At 37.7% G+C, this 18,363-nt stretch overlaps 1 pseudogene; it reads right to left on the bottom strand.

Annotated features, from left to right (window-relative positions):
• Positions 1 to 10,397: 10,397 nt before the first annotated feature.
• LOC114617136 lies at positions 10,398 to 10,691 on the bottom strand (annotated as a pseudogene).
• Between the last annotated feature and the right edge of the window lie 7,672 nt (positions 10,692 to 18,363).

Below are 18,363 nucleotides of genomic sequence, written 5' to 3'. Positions count from 1 at the left end.
TTTTTTTTTTTTTGGTTTTTTGAGACAGAGTTTCTCTGTGTAGCCTTGGCTGTCCTGGAACTTACTCTGTAGACCAGGCTGGCCTCTAGAAGCAAGTTTTGATGAGACAGCTATTGAGGCAGTCTGAGGTTGGATCAAGCCCAATGATGGAATAAGTATATCTCATCATCTCAGCATCCTCCTTAGCGTCCTCGAGGGTGAATCTTGTCAGGGCTGCTTTAACTTATTGGTGTCTGGTTGTATTTCTCTGTGAACATATCAACTTTCAAAGGTAATTCATGTTTCTGCATTAACACATGGATGGAATGTGTGATGTGCAGAGTTCAGATAAAGATGCCTCTCTGTTCCTTGAACAGGTAAGGCATTTGTCTTTCTTTATAAGTTAGTGTGGACTATATAATCAAACTCTAATATAAATTTTTATCCATGCCATAGGAAAGGATGGCATGATAAGACCTGAGGTCTCTGTAGCTAACAAGATTTATTTGCTATGCTGAGCTGAAGTGCTGTCTGGAGACATTTATGTCTCATCCAATTTCAGAGCTTCCTATGTAAAGGGATCAGCGTACACTTTACCTGTTTTGTAATTCCTTGTTTCTTCCTTTATGTGTGCAGCCTAGATCTTCAGGAGGGCTCCCTCAGTCAAATTTAATCTTTGTTAACTTTGATGGAATCTATAACTTTTTTCTCCTGTTGAAACAAAAAATAAAATTTCTTTCTCAATACATTTCCTGCCTTCCATTCTGAGGTTAGGACATGCTTAAAATAGATAGGATAGGCCATTCCAATTCAGAAGGTTTTTTTTTTTTCTCTTTAATCCAGTGTCTCTCGGCAGTTGTTTTTTGTTCATTAGCATTTAAAAAATTAAAAGCCAGTAAAGCACTATGTAATCTATCTTTTAAGGTCTTTGTAACCCCTTTTTATTTGTTAAACATCTCTTTTAATGCTTAACAAACATTTAACTGCTTGTCCTGTAGGATTGTGAGATATTCCAGTAACACACTTCATGCCACAATGTCTAAAATATCTTGTATTCTAATGGATACACATGTTAGAGAATCATCAGCTTCCATCTATAAAGGCATTTCCGAGATAGCCATCACCTCTAATAAATGTGCAACCTCAGAGTAACTCTTTTGAGAATTCAAGGCAGAAGCCCTTTGAATTCTGAACATACATCAACTCTATGATGTTTTAACACATGTACATATTTTAAATTTTCAAAACCTACAAAATGAAACAAGTAAGCCATTGTATAACATTGTTCTATGGTGACTTCGTTAAACAAAATTTGTATTTTTAATTCAGTATATTATATCTCTATGGGTTGCCATTATAATTTTTCAAATCTTTGTGGATTTTTCTCATCAGGAACTACATTTTTTTTAACTGTTGTGATAGGTTCCAGATTTGATTCTTCTGAAGAATCTTTATTCTGATTTAGAGAATACTCTAGTCTCTGTTCTATGGTCTCTAATGTAGTAATCCACTCCCAGTCCTTTCCTTATCTCAGTCCATCTTCTTTTGATCACTCTTATAAACAGTGTACACAATTGTAGTCACTATTGAAAAAATACTTATTTGTATGATAAGAAACAAAATCAAATGGAATTCAGATGCATTGTGTGATTGTTTCTCTCCATTTTTAGCAAAGAAAGTATTTTTCTTTTTTTAATCTCTAATTCCTTCCTTCCTGCAGAGACTTTCTCACTATGACTTTCTATAATCACTTTTTTTTGTTTAGCATTTAGTATGATTTAAAAAATACTTACCTGGTCAGAGGCTTGGGTCTGGGCTTGAAGTTCTTCTGGATGTTGTCTCTGGTGATCCTTCTGTGGTTCAGCTAGGCACCTGGTGTTGGCAGCTGGCTCTGCCCACTCTTCCTGATCTAGCAGGTTGTTTCACTGGTCCCACCTTCTGCAAGCCCTGGCCAAGCTTCTCCAAACTGCAGAGCTTCAGCTGGCTTCAGTCCTTAACCCCTGGGTACCCAGTCGTAGTCTGCCATGCTGGGCTGGGCCCACCAGCACCAGACTGGGGAAGAAGTGGGAACTTACTGGACAGCAGTGTGGCTTAGCCTCCTACTGGGCTGCATGTTGGCTTCCCAGAGCAGTTGGGAAGTACTTGCCTGTGGGGCTATGACCTGAGGCTCTGGTTCCCAGGATACCTGCTGCTCACAGGCCCACAGACCATGCTGTACCTTGGGGTTGGGGGTAAGGCTCCCGCACTTTGGCACTGGGCCTCTGTAGTTTCATTCCCTGGCCATTTGATGGCTCCAGCAGCCAGCCAGACTTCAGCTTCTCTGCTTACAGAGAAGCCTGTCCGCTGGCATTGAGCAGCATGCTAAACTATTTTCCCTGTGGCTTCTTAGGCTCTTCCTGGATTCTAAGAGTCTGCATGTTGGGCGCCATTTAAAACTGTGGGCTTTTTCATCCATGTCCCAGTTCCCAAATAACTCAAAGGCTTTATATTGTTAATAAATGCCTAGGCCATAAAACTAGGTTGGTCCCGTGAGTAACTCTGAACTTAACATCTCTTTTATTCTAACCTGAGTTCAGCTACATGGCCTGAGTCATCTCCTCTGCTTCTTACATCTGTTTCCTCCACATCCATATCAGTCAGAAAAAGCCTCCTCCTGCCTGTCTTTTTCCGCATCTGGAAGTCCCGCCTTCTAATCCTGCCTTCGTTTATTGGCCGTTAGCTTTTTTTGACAAGTGGTGCTTCCACACAGTACACAGGAGATTTTTCCTACATAGCAGCAATGAACATGGATGAGCAAGTGTCTCTATAGTGAGATATAGAGTCCTTTGTGTCAGTCCTTTGGTATACATTTCTAGAGTGTTATAGCTGGATCCTGTGGTAGATTTCTAGCTTTTTGAGGAATGCCCACACTGATTTCCATAATGGCATCACCAATTTATGCTCTACCTCTAATGCACAGCATCCCTCTTTCTCCATATCAATGGCAGCTTTGTTGTTTTCTTTTATTGAAAATAGTTTTTCTTCACATAATATATTCTGCTTACAGTCCCTCCCCCCACACCTCCCAGTTTTTTCCTTCATCTCCTTCCATCTCGAGCTACCCCTCCCTGTTGTCTCTCATTAGGAAGTGTCTAAGGGATAATAATAAAATAAAATATAACATAAAGGAAAAGCTAACACAGTCGAATAGGATAAAACCAAGCAAATAGAAGAAAAAGAGCACAACAAAAGGCCCAAGAAAAAGACGCAGACTCAGAGACCCAGTCATTTGTATACCTAGAAATCTTAAAATATACTAAACAGGAAGTGATACTATCTATCTGTCTGTCTGTGACCTATGGGGAAGAAAAGGGAGAAAAAAAATAAAAGAAAAAAAAAAAGGAAAAAGCAAACCAAATTCCAAACCAAAACCAAAACCCAAACATCACATTATGAGACAAGGGCCCTCCAAAGGTGTCATTGAGTTCTTTTTCTGTAGACCATGTACTGCTGGGCATGCAGCCTATCTCAGGAGTAGGTTTTTTTTTTTTTTTTTTTGGCTAGTGAGACTCCCTTGAATAAGACTAAATTTTCATTTGCAAGAGGTTATCAATTGGAGATTGCTTTTGGGTTAGGGACGGGGACATGTCTCCATTTCTCCTTGATGCTCTAGCATCTCATCTGGTGCAAACCTGGGCAGGCCCTGTGCATGCTGTCTCAGTCTGTGAGCTTGTACGTGGATGATCCTATTGGTTGACAGGGCCTAGTTTCCCTGGTGTCCTCTATCCCCTCTGTCACTTTCACTAGTTGTCCACAGGGTTCCCTGAGCCCTGAGGGGAAAGGTTTGGTAGAGACATACCTATCAGTGCCGAGTGTTCCAAATTCTCCAACTCTCTTGTCTGGCTATGGTCTCTGTGTGTGTTTCCATTTGCAGGAAAAAGCTTCTCTGATGTTAGGTGATCAAGGCAGTGATCTTGTCTCGTAAAAGTAACTTTTATTCTGCAAATGTAATTGTCAGCTCAGAGGCTTACTGCTGAATAAGCTGATCCTTTCTAGCAGTATAGCAGAATGTCATTAAGGGTCATTTTATTGCTATGTCTCTTTAGCAGAATAGTAGTATTTGGTTTTCCCCCAAGTCCCTGGTCTATCTCGTCTCAGATTCTTGGTCACACAAGAAGTGTCGGGTATGTGTTCAACCTCATAGAGTGGGCCTTAAATCTAATGAGATATTTGTTGGCTACTCCGACAAACTTTTTGCCATCATTGCCCTAACATATCTTGCAGGCAGAATGTTATTTTAGATCAAAAGGTTTGTGGATGATTGGTGTTCATGTTTTTCTTTTGGTAGTGTGTAGAATACCTTCCTGTACCAAAGACAGTAGAACATACAGTGAAGGCTCTGCATATGTGCTGACTTAACTTCTCCACATTCAAAGAGTTATATAGGTGTATCTTCAACAGTAGGTCCTGGCTATCAGTTTGTGCAGAGCAACCTAAAGTCTTCACATTAGCCTGGGTTGACTGTGAGTTCCCATGGGACCCATTTGGCCAACACCTCAATTAGATGTAACACATTCCCAGTTACAGAAGCTTCGTTTGGTGACAAGGGATATACAATTAGTATATGTAGAGGAATTTTAATCCAGCAACTTGACTACTCGGCAAGGGATCACATTCAGAAACCTTCTAGTGTGTGATCCAGCTGGAATGACACACCTTTCATCCCCATTGATGTAATATAAACATAGCCTTAGTATATACCTTTAATCCCAAACGATGAAGGCAAAGTTAATTTGTAAAAGGAAGAAGCGAAGTTTGAAAGTGATGTCTAATTGAGGGCAGACAAAGTGATGAATCAGAGAAAGATTTGACAGAATGAGTAAGAGATAGGATACATCCAACTCTCATGAGACAGGAAAGAGAGGCTTCTTAAGAATAGCACAGAGTGATGGGGGCTTCTGGGGGTGGGGGGTGGGAAATGGGGAAAGGGGATAACACTTGAATGTAAATAAAATATCCAAAAAAAAAAAAAAAGAAGAAGAAGAATAGCACAGAGTGAATCAGGCATGGAGGACAGTTCAGTGAATGCAGTTCAGTAGAGTTCAGAACCATTCAGAGCAGTTCAGTTCATAGGGTCCAGAGGCAGTTTTTCCAAGCAGAACAATTCAGTCAGAAGCCAAGAGAAGCCAATTTAAATGAGTCAGCTTGGAGAGGAATTTGAGCCAGAACAGCTGAGTTGAACCAGTCAGCCAGAGTTCAAAAAGAATTAAAAAGGGTCTGCTTATTCAGCAGTAAGCCTCATCTGGGGAATAAAAGTTGCTTTTATAAATAAAAAGTCTTTTCTCATTCTGTAGACTGCTGCTTTGTCTGAATAAAGGTGCCCTTTTCCATGCAGATGCTTTTCAGTTTCATGAGGTCTAATTTATTAATTGTTGATCTTAGTGCCTGGGTTAACACTGCTCTGCTCAGAAAGTCGTTTCATGTGCCAATGAGTTCAAGGCTATTCCTCAGTTTCTTTGCTATTAGATTCAGCATATCTGGCTCTATGTTGAGGTTTTTGAACTATTCTTGGAGTTGAATTTTGTACACAGTGATAAATATACATCTGTTTGGATTCTTCTACATATAGTCATCCAGTTTGACCAACACCATTTGTTGAAGAACCTTTCTCCCAGTGTATATTTCTGGCTTCTTTATCGAAAACCAGTTGTTCATAGATGTGTGGACTTATGTCTGGGTCTTAAGTTTGATTCTATTGATCAGTGTATCTGTTTTGGTGCCAATATTATGCAGTTTCCATTTCTATAAAATAAATTGTAGTACAATTTAACATTGGGAATGGTGATACCTCCAGCAGTTCATTATTCAAGTTTGTTTTAAACACCTGGATTTTTGGTGTTTCTGTAGAAGCTGGAAAGTATACTTTCAAGATCTCTGGAGAATTGTGTTGGAATTTTGGTATTGCATTGAATCTGTAGATTGCTTTTGGTAGGATCACCATTTTCACTAGATTAATTCTACAGATCCATATGCATGAGAGATCTTTCCATCTTCTAATATCTTCTTCAATTTATTTCTTCAATGTACAAGTCTTTTGCTTGTTTGGTGAAAGTTATCTTAAAATATTTTATATTATTTGAGGCTATTTTGAAAGGTGTTGTTTCCTTAATTTCTCAGTCCATTTATTTTTAATATTTATTTACTTATTTTATATATGTGAGTACATTGTCCCTCTCTTCAGACATACTAGAAGAGGGCATCAGATTTCATTACAGATGGTTGTGAGCCACCATGTGGTTGCTGGGAATTGAACTCAGGACATCTGGAAGAGCAGTCAGTGCTCTTAAACTCTGAGCCATCTCTCCAGCCCCCTCAGTTTATTTTTCATTTGTGGGTTAACTTTGTATTCAGATACTTTGGTGAAAGTATTTATCAGTTGGAGGAGTTTCCTGGTGGAGTTTTTTGTTTTTTTTAAAAAGATTTATTTATTTTCTGTATGTGAGTACACTGTCGCTGTCTTCAGACATACCAGAAGAGGGTATTGAATCTCGTTGTGAGCCACTATGTGGTTACTGGGAATTGAACTCAGGACTCTGGAAGAGTAGCCAGTGCTGTTAGCTGCTGATCCATCTTTCCCGCTTCTTCTCGTGGAATTTTTGGTGTCACTTATGTATATTATATCATTTGCAAATAACAATGATATTTGACTGCTTCCACTTCCCCTGCTTGTTTTCCTTTAGTTATCTTATTGTGCTAGCTAGACTTCAAGTTCTATAATGAATAGGTATGAAAAGAGTGAACAACTTTTGTTTTATTCCTGATTTTAGCAGAATTGCTTTGTGTTTCTCTCCATTTAATTTGGTGTTTGTTATAGCCTTGCTGTAAATTGGGGAAAATTTACAGGAAAATTGGTCTGTAATTCTCTTTGTTGGATCTTTATATAGTTTGGTTATCAGGGCAACCATGGTCTCATAAAACAAGTTTGGTAATATTCCTACTGTTTCTGTGCTATAGAATACTTTGAGGAGTATTGCAGTTAACTCTACTTTGAAAGTCTTAGAATCTTGTGCTAAAGCTACATGGCCTTGTGCTCTTTTGATTAGAAGAATTTTAATGACTGCGTCTATTTCATTAAGTGTTATAGGTCTCTTTAAATTACTTATCTGGTCTTGATTTAACTTTGCTACATGTTATATATTGAGAAAATTATATTTCTTTTAGATTTTTCACTTGGTGGAGTACAGGTTTTAAAGTACATCCCTATGATTATGTGGAGTTCCTCATTGTTGTTATGGCCCCCTTTCACTTCTAATTTTGTTAATTTGGGTATTCCCTCTGCCTTTTATTTGCTAAGGGTTTGTCGATCTTATTTTCTTAAAGAATCAACTCCATTGTTCTTTGTGGGTTTGTTTGTTTCTCTTTTATTGATTTCAGCTCTGAATTTATTTCTTGCCATCTTCTCATTTTGGGTGTGATTTTTTTTTCTAGAGCTTTCTGATGTGTTAAGTTGCTGGTATGAGATCTCCCCAATTTTCTTTTTAAATGTAGGCACTTAGTACTGTGAACTTGACTCTTAGAATTGCCTTCTCTGTATCCTGCAAGTTTGAGTATGTTGAATATTCATTTTCATTTAATCCTAGGAAGTCTTTCTTAATTTCTGTCTTGATCCATTTTTTTATTCAGTAGAGAGTTGTTCAGTTTCCTTGAGTTTGTAGCTTTTTGTTCTTTACATTTAGCTTTAATCCTAGGAGGAGGGGGAGAATGTAGCAGGTGGTCTGCTACACAGTTAGAGATGAGACTGGGGAATTAGATTTGGAGAGAGAAGGGACAGGTGATGATACACAGTTAACCTAACTGCTTTCTTGGCAGAAGTGTCAAAGTGCTTTTCATTTGTATTTTTAGTTCGTAAGGATGCTGAATATTCAAAATATCTCTTAGTCATTTTTCTTTGAGAACTCTGTTTAGTTCCACACCTCATTTCTTTTTTCCCTTCATATTTTAGATAGTAACATTTTGTCAACTGTGTAGCTGGTAAAGAATTTTTACGTTCTTTATGTTGTATCTTCACTTAAATAATAGTGTCTTTTGTTTTAAGGTCTTAGTTTCATGGGTCCCATTTATCAATTGTTGGTCTCAATGCTTGTACTACTGGCATCCTGTTCAGGAAGTCATTTCTTATGCCTGTAAGTTGAAGTGTATTCCTGACTTTCTCATTTATCAGATCTATGTTATGTCTTATGTTGAGGTTCTTATCTATTTGAATTGAGTTTCAAGGTGAGAGGTAAGGATATAGTTTCATCGCCGTGTTGCTATCTAGTTTGACTAGATAGTTTCTTCTTGAAGTTCTTTTCTTTCTAGTGTGTATTTTGGGCCTTTTCTTTTTCTTTCTTTCTTTCTTTCTTTTTTTTTTTTTTCGAGACAGGGTTTCTCTGTGTAGCCCTGGCTGTCCTGGAACTCACTTGGTAGACCAGGCTGGCCTCGAACTCAGAAATCCGCCTGCCTCTGCCTCTCAAGTGCTGGGATTAAAGGCGTGCACCACCACCACCCGGCTGGGCCTTTTCTTAAAAAAAAAAAATCAGGTATGTGGTCTTATATTAATGTTCTTAATTCTACTGATCAATCCTATTAATCAATGTGTCTATTTTTATGCCAGTATTGTTTATTCATCACTATTGCTCTGTGGTATAATTTGAAACAAAGGAGAGCAGTGCCTCCACCAGTGCTGTTACTGTTCAGAATTGATTTAGCCAACCTGGACTTTTTTTCACCAAATTAATCTTACCAATCCATGACCTTGGGAGATCTTTCCATCGTCTGGTGTCTTTATTCTTTTCATCAATGCCTTAAAGTTTATACTACACAAATAATTTACTTCTTTGGCTAGATTTTTTTCCAAGACATTTTTTTTTTGAAGTCTATCATGCATGGAATTGTTTCCCTGATTTTTTTTTTTTAAGATTTATTCATTTTATGTGAGTACACTGTTGCTATCTTCAGACACACCAGAAGAGGGCATCAGGTCCCATTACAGATGGTTGTGAGCCACCATGTGGTTGCTGGGAATTGAACTCAGGACCTCTGGAAGAGCAGTCAGTGCTCTTAACCACTGAGCCATCTCTCTAGCCCCTCCCTGATTTCTTGATATGTTTTTTGTTTGTACGTAGAAAGCCTATTGACTTTTGTTTAGTAACCTTTATACGGCTACTTTGCTGAATGTGTTGATCAGATGTAGAAGTTTTCTGGTAGTCTTTAATGTATAGAATAATATCAGTAAAATAAAAAAAAATGTTGACTTCTTACTTTCCTATCTGTATCCCCTTTATCTTTCCTTTACTTGGCTTACTGCTTTAGCCAAGACTTCAAGCACTATATTGAACTGGAACGGGCAGAATGGTCATCCTTGTCTGGTTCTGAATTTTAGTGGAAATATTTGGTTTTTCTCCATTTAGTATAATGTTGGTTGTGGGCTTGTTATATATTGCCTTCTTATGCTGATATGTATCCCTATATTCTAGATTTTCTAGAATCTTTACCATGAAAGGATACTGGGCTTCGTTCTAGACTTTTCTGTATCTAATGGTCATGTGGTTTGTGCCCATGAGTAATTTTATGCGATTTATTGCATTACAGATGTTGAACCAATATTGCATCTCTGTGATGAAGTTCAGTTGTGGTAGATGATCTTTTTGGTGTATTTTATTGAGAATTCTTGTTACTATGGTCATGAAAGCAGTTTGGCCTATTTGAGGGAGTCTTTATCTAGTGTGGCTATCAGAGTAATACTTACTTCATAAAATGAATTTAGAATTTTAGAATTGTTTCTTTTTACTGTATGGAACAACTCGAGGATTACTGGTATAAATTAATTTATGAAAATCTGGTAGAATTCTGTGCTGACTCTACCTGGTCTTTTTTTTTTTTTTTTGACAATTTATTCTGTTTTCTCATACATCCAGACTGCATCTTCCCCTCCCTCCACTCCTTCCAATATTCCCCTCCCCCCTCTCTTAGATCCACTCTTCCATTTCCCTTCAGAAGAGAGCAGGGCTCTCAAGGATATCAACCAGATATGGCATAACAAGACACACCAAACCTTCATATCATGCCTGGATGAGGCAATTCAGTAGGAGGAATAGGGAATACTGCTTCCATCTTGTTGGTTGTGTCTGTTCATATTATTTCTTAATCTTTATTTAACTTTGGTAGGTCATATACATCTATAAATATATCCATTTCTTTTAAAGTTTTCCAGCTCACTAGAATAGTTTTTTTTTAAAGTATATCCTTATGTTTCTCTGTATTTCCTCAGTGTCTGTTGTAATGTGTCCCTTTTATGTGAAAATTTCATAGCTCAGGAGTTTGAGAGATGGTTTTGTAATCTTTTTTTTTTTTTGAAATTTTGAAACCAGAACATTTATTTTATGACTGATTGAAAATCCTCAAGATGAACTGGATGCTGCAACAGCTGCCCTCTTGGGTTTTGGTGTCGTTCCTTCACGGAATCCATGTCTGAATCTGCGATAGACAATCTTTAGGTGCCTCATTCGACCAGTCCCGGTAGTGTTTCGTCTCTTAGCCTTGGCACTCCAGTTACACTTTCTCTTGTGCTTGGCAGGGTAGCCACATTTGCCACAAGTCGACTTCTGAAGGTGGTAGGCCTTGGAGCCACAGCGGCGGAGCAGCGTGTGCGTCTTATTGCGACGCTTTCCGAAGGATGACGTTCCTTTCGTCATCTTGCTTCTACAGGCGAGGCCCAAGATGGTTTTGTAATCTTAATTAATTTTATTAATTTGGATATTTTCTTTTAATTTGGCTAAAGCTTAGTAAACTGTTTTTAAAAAATCAAAGATACAATTTATTCCATTGATTCCTTGCATTTTTTAAATATTTTCATTAATTTCAGCCCTACTTTGATTTCTTCCCATCTACATGTTTTTGCTACTTGTTTTTATTTTTAACAAGGTCTTTACATGCATCAGAATTAATTTGAGATATAGGCAGTTAGCCCTACAGAGTTTCTTCTTAGGACTATCTTTATTGTATCTCACAGGTTTTGGTATGTTGTGCTTTCATTTTCATTCTAGTCTAGAAATGTAAAACTTTCCTTCTAGTAACACATATCTTATTGAAAACAGAGAAACTGAGCTGGTGCCTAACTAGAGGTTTCACCCTACTGACTTGTGTTTACCATGCTGGAATTTACTTTGCACACTACAAGAGGAGAACGGTAACCATCAAAAAGGTACAAATCCTATGATCTACAGTGGTGACTTGCCTACAAGACATGCTGGTGTGATAGTGACACAAATGTGTGGAGGTAATCAATCACTCTGAATTTAAGGCCCACTCTATGAGATGGAACCCCATGCCTGATACTGCTTGTATGAAAACACTGCCTAGGGGAAAACCAAATACAATTGTTCTGCTAAAGGAATAAAGCAAAACATGACATTCTGCTATACCCATAGATCAGTGCCTAACTTAGCCATCCTTAGGAAAGCATCCTCGTGCATAGATGAAATCATAGAGACTCACAGCTGGATGATGTGCAGAGAGTAAGGGACTTTGGAATACTTAGTCCTAAACGGGATGTCTTCATCAAATCCTTCCCCTCAGCTATGCAGAAGAGAAGGCAGAAAGATCAGAAGAGCCAGAGAAGATGGGTAACTCCAAGGGAACAGTGTCTTCCAGATACAACAGGAGTGATGTACATATCAACTGCACAGGTTCAAGCTAGATGAGGTCCATCTCTGAGAGTGGGGAGTGGACATGGGCTGCCATCCATAACCAAGAAGCTATCTCCAATTGACATCTGCTTACAAAGAAAACATTAGTTGTCTCTAATGGAGTCTTGCTGGGTATATTAACCACACTGGTCATGTCCCAGGCCCAGGAGAGAGTCTTAAAAAAAAAAGAATTCAATGTATTTTTGTGGACTTTTTTTTTTTTAGTCTCATACTGCTTTGTTTGTGCATTTCTTGTTTTAATGGTCTATTGTTTGTATATTATAGAGCCCAATTTATGTTTTCTTATGTGTTTTGTTGTGTGTTTGTGTCTCTGAATGTCCAAGTGTTTGTGGTTTTTTTTTTCTTTTTTCTTTTGGACGTTATTTTTTTCTGAGGAGGGAGAGGAGTGTGGTTGGGTGGTGGGTGGGGATGGCGTGGGAGGAGTTGGTGGAGAGGAAACTGTGATGAAATATATTGTATGAATTTTTCAGTGAAAATTTCTTTACTTGATCTAATTTCCATTCAGTAGAATATTGTTTAATCTCCATGAGTTTGGTGCTTTTTATTTATTGCTACTGCTATTTAGCTTTATTCTTCTGTGATCAGATAGAATGCAAGCTGTTCTTTAAACTTTCCTGTATCTGTTGAGACTTGTTTTGTATCCTGACACTTTGTCAAGTTTTGAGAAAGTCCCATGGCCGATGAGAATGTATTTTTAGCATTTGGGTGGAATATTCTGTTAATGTCAGATCCATTTCACTTATGATGTCATTTCATGTCAATATTTCCCCATGTGACTTATTAGTGAGAATGAGTTATTGAAATCACCCACTCTCACTGGCTTTGGTATAACCTATGATTTAGATCTAATAGAATTTTTTTTTAAACAAAATTTGTACTTATCTTTGGCCTATGTATGTTTTTAACTTTAATATCCTTTTTCTTTAATTAGTATAAAATGATCCTCTTTATTTCTTAGTCTGGTTTGAAGTCTATCTTGTCAGATATTAGAATATCTAGACCTGCTTACTTTTAATCCCATTTGCTTGGAATACTCTTCTTCCATCATTTACCCTAAGGTTGTTTCTAGTCTGTCACGATGGTGAGATGTGTTTCTTGGAAACAAAAAGATGAGTTCTATATTCCAGTTCAATGTTAGTCCTCCCTGTGGGACTCATAATTGGGTCTCAATAATTGAGACCATTAGTATTAAAAGTTATTACTGAACAATGTATTAATTCTTGTCATTCTGTTTTGTGTTATTTTCTTAGACCTCTTTTGATTCATGGTTCTAGGACTGTTTTTTTCCCTTTTGGGTCTATTTATCTTTTTCAGACCAAACTATCCTTTCCAGTATCCTTAGTAGAGCTGGCTTAGTGAGCATAAATTCCTTTAATATGTTTTAATCATGGAAAGTTTTATTTTTCCATTATGACTGATAATTTTGCTGGGTATAGTAGTTTGGATGGCATCTGTGGTCTTTCAGAGTATGTAGAACATCAATTAAAGCCTTTCCTGCTTTAAAATTCTATTATATATGCATTGAAAAAATCAGCTATTATATTGATGATGCTCCTTCACATGTGACTTGGTCTTTAGGTCTTGCAGCTTTCAATATCCCCCTTCGTTCTGTACACTTAATGTTTTGGCTATTATACACGTGTGAAGTTTCTATTTGGTGTCCTGTATATATTTTAAATCTTGACATGTATCGCTTTCTTTAGAGATTTGAGAACTTTTCTATGATTTTGTTGAAAATACTTTGTGTTTTTGATCTAATTTGGGTTTCTTCATCACTAATTCTTCTCTTTATAGTGTCCCAGAGTTTCTGCACACTCCATTTTTTTTCCAGTTCATTTTCTTTGAATGAGCAATCTGATTCCTTTGCCTTTTCAAGTCCTGATATTCTATCAGCCACGTGGATCATTCTGCTGTTGGTGAATTTCTCCACTGAGCTTTTTTGACTTACTGAATGTTTCAAGTGTTTAGTTTTTTCCATCAAAAATTCTATTAAATTTTATTTTGGTATCATTCTGTGTTCTTGAATATATTTATAATTGCTACTTTGAAATCATTGACTAATGAATCATTTAATTTGCTTTTCTTTGGGTCATTACTATGGGAGTACTATTTTTTAAGAGGATACATTGTTTTAGTTATTTGTATTATGTATTTGTGATGAGAGTTAGGCTTCTGGAGTTATGTCACTGGTTCATCTGTCCTACCTTTGTTGAGTGGATCTTTTTCCTGTTATGAGGTGTCAGACTATGGATCAGCTGAATGGTTGTTAAGATTCAGTCTTGGGACCACTCAATGTTGATGTGCACATAGGGTATGAGAAGTGGTCCCAACTCAGCTAGAGGTAGGTGCAGTTTGTGAGCACAAGAGCAAACTTTTTATAGGTGATCTTTTAGGTCAGTGCCTGGAGTCCAAGCAGGAGTAAATACTGTTATCTGGGGGAGGTCTGCAGGGGTGGAACTGCAGCAGAGGTTGAGGGTTCCTATTTGGAGAAGCTGAGAAAGATGCACAACACTCAGGTACAGGGTTGGGGATGACTGCTTCGGGGTGGTCCTCAGGTGGCAGAGAAGGATGGCAGTGCTGTGAGAGTGGAGAATGTGCATTCATTCTTCTGTAAACTGTCATATGAAAGCAATGCGTTTCACTGTGGCATTCTCATATATATTCAACTCTATCCTTGCTTGTCCCTATTGCCGTCCCCATCCTTCCCTGCTTTTGTTACATATATGTTATCCTCTCATTTCCCCAATACTCTTTTCTTCAGACTTATTCCCTGTCTATGTATGTATCTAACACATACCTATCTCTGTGTATGTATATATTTAAATCTAGATCATACATCTGAGAAAACACGTGCTATTTGTATAAACCTGGCTTATTTCATGTAATGATCTCCAGTTCCACTCTAATCTTCAACTGTCATTTCATTCTTTAAAGGTAAATAACATTTCCATCGTATATATGCACCACATTTTCTTCACCCATCTGTTGATGGACACCTAAGCTGATTTCATAACTTAGCTATCGTGAACAGTATCATGAGAAACACGATGAACAGGTTCTCTGTAATATGCTGGCTTATCTCTTTGTATATATTTCCAGGAATGGTATAGGTGGACCACATGATAATTATTTAGTTTTTGTGGAACTTCCATAGTGATTTTAATACATGGTCCTGGGAAAACTGGATATCCACGCGTAGAAGAATGAAACTAAATCCTTATTTCTCACTATGTACAAAAATAAACTCAAATGTAAGAAAGATCTTTAGATGAAAGATCTGAAGCTATCAAACTGCCTGAGGAAAACACTTCAAGGTACAGGCATAGACAAGACCTTTCTGAGAAGGAATCAAAAAACCGAGGAAATAATTCCAACTGGATTGCATAAAAAAAAAACAGGTCTGTACAACAAAGGAAACAATGAACAGAGCGGAGATATCTGTGGTATTGAAGAAAAAATCCTTTACAGCTATATATCTGATGAGGGACTAGTGTTTAGAATATATAAATAATAACCCCCCCCAAGCCCAAACCCAAATAATCCAGTTAATGAAAAACAGAATGAATATACTTCTAAAAACAGAAATAAGATGGCCAATCCATATATGAAGAATATAAACAGTCACCATGGTAATACAAATAAAAACTAATGAAGCTTCATCTCACCAATCAGAATGAGTATCATTAAACAAACAGCAAATGCTATTGAGGATGTGGGAAACGTGAACACTTACACATTGCTTGTGAGAATTAGTAATTAATATAGTATGCTGGACTTTTGACCTGTTTTGACTAAAGGTATGTGATGGATATGATGTAACTTGTAGGTCCTACTGCTCTCACTAGACTGGCTTGGCATGCTCATACTGCATGAGGAAGTCCAAGCTACTCACCTTAAGGATGAAAGGCTACACTGAGGGGATTCCAGTCATCAGACAGCACTTGCTGCCAGGTACATGATGCATTCAGTCAAGCTTCCAGATGAGCAGCAACTTGGTGACTCAGACAAGACTAACCCAAATTACTGATCTACAAACTGAGAGCATCTCCAATGGCTTGATGCTCCAGTGGTGGCTTGGTATGCAATAATTATGTGTGTGAATGTATGTTAGTCTCTAATCCTGCCAATAAGAAAGAGTAACTAAATCATAAAAGAGAATTTGGGCTATTCAATAGGATGTACTTTTAGACTTTTAAGAAAGACCACCAATTTGAGCCAGTGAGATTCTATCTCAGAGAAGGCAAGGCTGTAACAATTTATTAGCCAGATCATTCATTGCTGTGACCAAATATCTGATATAACTCACAACAGTAGAAAGCCTGTGGCTCATGTTTTCAGAGGTCCCAGTTCACACAACTTGGCTTTAGTGGCTCGGGGACCCAAAGGGAATCAGAACAACACTGTAGCAAAATCATATGGTAGAACTGTTCATCTCATGGCAGCCAGGAAGAACAAAAAGGAAGGGACCTGAAACCAGATACAACCTTCAGTGTCTTGTCCCCAGTTATCTTCCAGACAGGCCTTGAATGCCAACATTTCCACACTTTCCAAAATGGTGTCACTGGCTTGGGAAAAAGGGTTCAACATATGGATCTGTGGGGTATAATTCACATTTAAACCCCAACAAACATTAACCTGTTGCCTAGGTTGCCTGGAAAGGTTTGGGAACATTGTTTATAAACATAGGGCGATAACTGCAGAGATCCAAACTTTACGTTCTGGAGCACCATGAAATTTCAGTTCTTGTGATTTAGCAACTCCATTTTGACTTCATGTTCAGACATCTAGTTTTGTTTTGCTCTGACAGTGTCTCATGTAGTTTAGGCTGGCATCAAATTGCTATGTAGACAAGAATGGCCTTGAACTCCTCCTGACATCACCATGCTCACTGTATACAGAGTATCTTGACACAACATACCATTCACAGCTGGCAGGATTCACTGGTTCATCTTTCACATCCCATGTCATTGTTCCAAAACAGCTATGCTATGGTGAGGGCCAACACAGAAGCGTCAACACAGTCTAATGGCTAAATTCATGAGTTTCTTAGTTAAAATATTTCAGATGTTGGCTCAACTGTCCGTCAGCTGCAATTTTTTTTTTTTTACTTCAGTCTTACCACATATAGAATGGAAGACAGAAACATCATTGTGTAGCTGATAGCATTGAAGTTAAAACACATTTCAAGGACTAAAGGCACCTTAGGTATTGGTACTGTCATCATAGTATGAAGCTTTAGGTTTGGAAAGCACTAGTCATTTGATATTTCTGGGTCTCCATTTTCTACGGTATAAAGTAAGGTTTCTAGGTAATTTCCATGGTTTATTTTCATCTTTAAAACTCTTAAGACTCAGTGTTTAGTATCTGTTCTACTCGTATCTCAATTTTGTCTGTGCTTTTCAGATTATTTACAATTTAATGTTTGCAATTCTGAGGACCTTCTGGTAATGATCCATTATTTGTAACACTGCACTTACAAAGCAATTCTACTTACTTAATAACATCTATATGCATAGGAGTGTTTTCTCTCATGTTTGTAAGTGCACCACTTGTGCCTGGTGCCGCTGGGAATCAGAAAGGGGTTGGATTCTCATGAATTGGAGTTGCAGCTGTGAGTCAACATATGGGTGCTGGGAACCGAACCTAGATCCTCTGCAGGAGCAGTAAGTGCTCTTAACTATTGAGCCATATCTCCACCCTCCATTAAAAAGTTTTAAAAGTAACACCTGGCAAGAAAACATTTAAATTCTCACAAGTAATTCTTCCTGTCTTATAAAATTTTAGTATTTATTTTTATACATGTAATATACTCATTGTGTCAAATTAAGGAAAATATCCGTTGAGACAAAAATATTTTACTTAAAAACTCACTCAGCTATCACCAACATTGATAGTTTTCTCTCCTTTCAGTTTTTTCATTGCAGTTTTGAGTGGTTTGTATTTTTGTATCATATTTTTTGTGTGGCATCATTTTATACCATTTCAGATAAAATAGTCATTTTAAAGAGTGGAACTTTATTTTATTTACAGAACACTGGAAGAGAAATTATAGAGACTGTTAACTTTTTATTAAAATCACATATCCTTCATTCAGACAAAAGCATCTACAATTTGAAGTTCAGCATCTCTCACATTTCAAAAATATATCTTTTTGGTTTAAGCATATTCCACATAGCTAACAGTACACAAGATAATCTTGTGTGTGTGGATAGGTTAAAGGTCCATGTCGTATGTCTTCTTCAATTGCTCTCCAATTTACTTTTTGAGACAGGGTCTCTCACTGAGCCTGGACCTCATCCGTTTGGTTGTGCCAGGTAGCCGGCAAGCCTCAAGATTCTTCTGTCTTGGTCTCCCTAGCACTGGAATTGCATCAGTTGGCCACCAAACTCAGGTCTTCTTGATCAGACTTAATTGACAATGCCATCTTTCCAAACCACAAATATGATTTCTATTGGCTGCATACTACCACCACAAAGAAGTAGCAATTTGTAGCATATTGACCTATAATCTGCATTTGCTTCATGTGGGTAGTAATTCTTGACAATGGAACAGAAGACAAGATCATAATATCATATGCGGCTGTAGTTCACTTATTCTATTCTGCCCCAACTGTACCAGACCTATCCAAGTATTCCATTTAACGGTCCTACAGTAACAA

This window comes from Grammomys surdaster, unplaced genomic scaffold (genome assembly GCF_004785775.1).
Source record: "Grammomys surdaster isolate TR1022 unplaced genomic scaffold, NIH_TR_1.0 134, whole genome shotgun sequence".
NCBI classification, from domain to species: Eukaryota; Metazoa; Chordata; class Mammalia; order Rodentia; family Muridae; genus Grammomys; species Grammomys surdaster.
The sequence above is the reverse complement of the archived record's forward strand: the minus strand, read 5'-3'. Positions and strand labels throughout refer to the sequence as shown.